This window comes from Pteronotus mesoamericanus, unplaced genomic scaffold, assembly GCF_021234165.1.
Source record: "Pteronotus mesoamericanus isolate MK-2021 breed Mesoamerican mustached bat unplaced genomic scaffold, CSHL_Meso_final scaffold_85, whole genome shotgun sequence".
NCBI classification, from domain to species: Eukaryota; Metazoa; Chordata; class Mammalia; order Chiroptera; family Mormoopidae; genus Pteronotus; species Pteronotus mesoamericanus.
In genome coordinates this window covers 56,199,582-56,204,763 of record NW_026555329.1, presented here as the reverse complement: position 1 = coordinate 56,204,763, position 5,182 = coordinate 56,199,582, and the positions used below count along the sequence as shown (strand labels likewise).

The 5,182-nt window shown below is 40.6% G+C and overlaps 1 pseudogene; it reads right to left on the bottom strand.

Moving 5' to 3' along the window:
- Positions 1-2,969: 2,969 nt before the first annotated feature.
- On the bottom strand, positions 2,970-4,950 carry LOC129062835 (RNA-binding protein EWS-like; annotated as a pseudogene).
- Between the last annotated feature and the right edge of the window lie 232 nt (positions 4,951-5,182).

Genomic DNA, 5,182 nt, shown 5'->3' with positions numbered 1-5,182 from the left:
AATTAGATCTTATTTTTTTCTATGTAGATAAATCCAAACACAAAAATCATAAAAACACACCTTAAGGAATAGTTTTGCAGTGCTGACAGGGGAAAAGAGTAAGAATTTCCCAAGAATCCAGACACTCAAAATATGTTTGATTGAATATATATATTTATATTGCATTTCAGGTGAGATAAGACTGTTAGTCAGGATAATATACATGTTTGCTTCATTTCTTACCTTTTATTTATGTGCTTGACCTTCTCATAAATTTTTATCAAATAAAAAAATGTTTTCTTGTGCCAAGGCACAATATTAACAAATTACTTCTACCTTCAAAGGGAACACATATAAACTAGAAATAAGAAGTCATAGAATCTGAGCTTTAGAAAAAATTCACCAAGTCAGCTGACTGATGTTTTCTGTTATAGGGGAATAGATCCTAGTGGTAGTTGAGAGATCTTCAGAACTGATATTTAGGCAAATAGCAAAAAATGTTATGTTACTCATTTAATTTATTCTATTTTTCTCTTAATTAAAAGTTAAACCAGACGCTGAGAAGTGTGGTTCAGTGGGTTGAGCATCATCCCAAAAACCAAAAGGCCACTAGATAAATTCCTAGTCAGGGAACTTGCCTGGGTTGCTGGGCAAGGTTCCCAGTTCAGGAGATTAAGGACATGCAAGAGGCAATCGATTAATGTTTATCTCGCACATCAGTGTTTCTCTCCCTCCTTTTCTCTCTCCCATTTCCTCTCTCTAAAAATAAATAACTAAAAATTTTGAAAAGTTAAACTGGGAAAACCAAAAATATAAATACAGTAGCAACTAAAATGTAGGAGTGTTTATATGTTAGATGTGGGAACAAGAAAAGGTAACTTGAAAAATATAGCATTTTATAAACTAAACACTAGATTAGTTACTATAGCCTTAAAATAAAAATGCCAAAATCTGGAAAAAACAACAAAGTGATGGAATTGCAAAGAATTTAATGCTCTCTGAGTTAAGCCCATTCTACAGAATCAAGCCCATTTTCCTAATTTCCTAATAAATATACAATATCTTAAGAGAATTTAAAAAAGTAAAGAATTAACAAAAAGGTATCATGGAGAAAGATATACATTTCAGTTAACTAGAATTTAAAGATATATAAATTATTATCACAACTTTTAACATGAATTACAACAGTCTTGTCCAGAACAATTCTGGTTCGCTCATTTTTCCTGCCTTAAATATTAGTATTATGCCATTTAACTAAAAATTAACCTATATGATGCTTTTAAATTTTCTTCTGCTCCTGTCTCCAGTCTCATACCATCCTCTCTAAACTCAACTCACTGTATTTATCACCTCCTCTGGTTTTATGAATACCCTCAGATATGCCAGAGACCCTTTGCCTTCTGTTCAAAGGCCAACTCATTCATTTATATCTAAATTGCATCTGAAACATTCTCTCCTTAGGGAGGCTTTCCTGGAATTCTATAGATGGATGTTCAGATTAATTCATTAGATCTTCTATAATTGCTCTAATGACTCTTTAATTTCCCTTCTGTAGTGCTGTGCTTTGTTGTTGTTGTTTTTTTTTTAATCAATGAGGTACAGTTTGTAATATCTACCTTCCCTTTTAGAATATAAGCTCCATGAAGGCAAAAACCACATCTTCTTTTTAGACTTTTTTTCCTGGTTTTTGGCAGAATGAAGAGCTTACAAATCATGATCAAGTATGTAAATTATCTTGTAATGACTCCTCTGATATCCATAAAACAAATGAAGAAACTGAAACTAGAGAATTTAAACATAATTCTCCCTGTCACAATCCTGTTAAACAACAAGTCTGATTATAAACCCATGCGTGCCTGAATTCAAAGACCACGCTTTTGCTATTTTTAAAAACAGAGAGCAAATTACATGAAAATAAGCTTTGGAAAATATACCTCTTCTTTGAAAGATGTAAAATTATATCATCCAGGATGATTTGGTTATAATTAGCTTTCTTTTTGAAATCACATTTATTTGAGGTTTGCTTTACATACGGTAAACTTTACCAATTTAAATCATACAATTAGATAATTTTGCAAGTGCATTCAATTATGTAACAACCAAAATCAAGATACAAAACAGTCTGAAAACCCAGACTGTTTCCTGGTGCCTCTCTGCAGTCAATCCTTTCCACCCATACCCTAGCTAACACTGATCTGTTTTCTGTCAATAGAGTTTTGCATTTTCAAAATGTCATATAAATGAAATCATACATTATGTGATCTTTTGTATTTAGCTTATTTCACAGTTTTGGGTACTCATCCAGGTTGTAGTTTTAATATTTTTTTATTGTTGAAGACTATTTCATTTATATGGATGTACTATATTTAGTTTACCCATTCATCTGTTGCTAGACATATGAGTTGTTTCAAGTTTGAGCAATTTCGAATAAAGCTGCTATAAACATTTATAAACAAATTATTTGGCAGACATATATTTTCATTTTATCTTAAAAAAATGCCTAAGAGTAGAAAGGCTGTTATACAGTAAGAACATATGTAACTGTATAAGAACCTGCAAAAAGGTTTTCAAAGTGATTATAAAATTTTACAGTTCCCTTAACAAAGTATGAGATTGCCAATTATTTCATATTTTTTTTGTTTATAAACATTTGGAATTTTATTTAAAAAAAATCACAACCATGAACATTGTTACAGTTAGTTAGAGGCCCTCTTGGTTCTCCATAATGATACTGAGCATGCTCACAAGGGGTTTCCATTGTTTAGTCTTAGTTAACCATCTTTAAAAGGAGAAAAACAAACAAACAAACAAAAAATTCAGCACACTACCATTTAACTTGTTTTAATGTTTCTTCACAAATGGTGAAAAATACTAAAGTACAGACAAGGAATAATCATAATGTTGTGACCAACATTATAAATATGGATTTATAAATTTAAAACATTTTCTGGTTTAAAAAATAAATCTGGTAGCTCTGCGAGGTCCTGCATCTAGTAGAGCAGGTCTCTGCTTTCCTGATGGTGCTCTCTTTTATCCATTTTCCCAGGTCTTCTGTGCCCTCCTCTGCGTCCTCCCATCTGTTCCATCAAAGGTCCAAGAGGGCCCCCAGGGCCTGGTCGTCTTCCTCCGCCAAAGCCACCTCAGTCCATGCCCTGGCCGCCACGGAAGCCACCTCTGTCTCCACCACGGCTACTTCTGTACATGCCACCAGGACCACCGCAGTCCATGAAGCCACCTCTTCTTCCCCGCATGCCATCAGGGCCACCTCTGCCACGGTCACCGCCCAGAGGTGGAAAGAGTGGCGGGAGGAAGCCTTCAGGCTTTGGAGCCTTACACTGGTTGCATTCTGTTCTCCAGGTGAAGTTCCGGTTTCCACACCACGGATTGGGGCACTGCCAATCTCCCACATGGTGCTGGAATTTCCTCCTCCAGATGGGTTTCCTCGGGAACTCCAGGGTCCTCTTGGGGGGAAGCCTCCTCTGTCTCCTCCACGGCCTCCCAATGAGACCCATGGGTCCCCCGGGACCTCCTGGGCCCCCTGGACCTCCACGGAGCGGCCGCGGCATCCCCCTGCCCTCTCGGGGCAGCATCCCCACCTCCCCCCACTGCGTGCTGTTCATCGGGGGCTTCTTCTGAGCAAGAGAAACTTTAAGTTTGCTTCCTTGAAAATCTTTCCCATCAAACCACTCCACCGCAGCCTTGGCAGTTGACGGATCTTCATAGGACATTGTAGCATCACCTTTGGGCTTTCCTGTTTCCTTGTCCAAGTAGATATGAATCATGGGTTGCCCAGTTCTCTTGTTCACCTTAACAACTCTGCAGTGCTTGAAGAAGTCTGCCAGATCATCTGGAGTCACATTGTCATTTAATCCTTGTACATAAATTGCACTGTTGTCAGAGTCTTCTCTGGACCAACAGGTGGGTCTAGATCAAGATCCGGTCCTTCATCCATGGGTCCACCAAGCTTATTGAAGCCACCTCGCTCTCCAGCGCTGCCCATTCCACCGCGTCCTCCTCCCCGCCCACCTCTGCTCATGCCTCCACGATCAAATCCTCCTCTTCCCCTGCCCCGGTTATCAGGGCCACTCATGCTCCGGTTCTCTCCTGGTCCGGAAAATCCTCCAGACTCCTGCCCACACACACCCATGCTACTGGGGTGGTCCTGTGGGAATGAGCTCTGCTGCCTGTACCTGCTGCTCTGCTGGCTATATTGACTTGGAGCCTGGCTGTAGGATCCAGTTTGGGGCGGGGGGTAACTAGTGGGCGACTGCTGCCCATAGCTGCGTTGTTGACCATAGCTACTCTGCTGTCCATAGCTGCTCGGCTGCCCATAGGTGTTCTGCTGAGAGTAACTGCTCTGATCATAACAGTCGGCTGTGTAGAGGAATAGCTGGTAGGAGGATAGGATGGTGGTGCTGTGACTGGCTGCACGGCGTAGCTCCCAGGTACCTGGGGATAACTGTAGTTACTCTGTCCATATCCCAGGCTGGGCTGGTAGTAACCCTCTGTGCTAGATTGAGGTTGACTAGGCTCAGCAAGTTTGTTACCATCCTGTGGTCTTGCAGGTGCTGTGGTGGCCGGCTGTTGCCCCTAGGCTGGGTAAGCAGGCTGAGTGCCATAAGCAGACTGAGCTGCATAGGAGGCCTGGGTACTAGTGACGGTAGCAGTGGTGGTATCATAAACACTAGTGCCATACCCCTGGACAGGCTGACTGCACGCTTGGGGGGCAGTTGGAGCAGTATAACCTGTGGGAGGCTGTCCATAAGAAGTTGCATAGGCTGTCTGCCCACAGGTAGCAGTGGTCTGAGCCTGGGAATAGTTTACATCAGTGGGCTTTCCATAGGTTCTGTAACTTCGTTGCCCATACATCTGGGTGGTCTGTGCATATCCTTGAGTGGGCTGGGCGGTGTAAGCACTGTAGCTCTGCTGGGCTGCAGCTTGGCTGTAGGTAGTGTAATCCATGGATGCCATTTTCTCTCCTTCCTTCTTGTTCTCATATCTTATTTTATGTGCAATTTTTATTATTTCATAAGAAGAAACAACTGAAAGGTGACAGAGATTGTTAATATGTAAATTTGGTTCTGGATCTATCTCAGAGAAGTGATGTGATCATGGTAGTATTTTTACCAGATTATCTTTGGGATTTATGTAAAATTTCTGTGAAGGATAAGTTTTTACTCTTTAACCAAGCTTCCCCTATGTG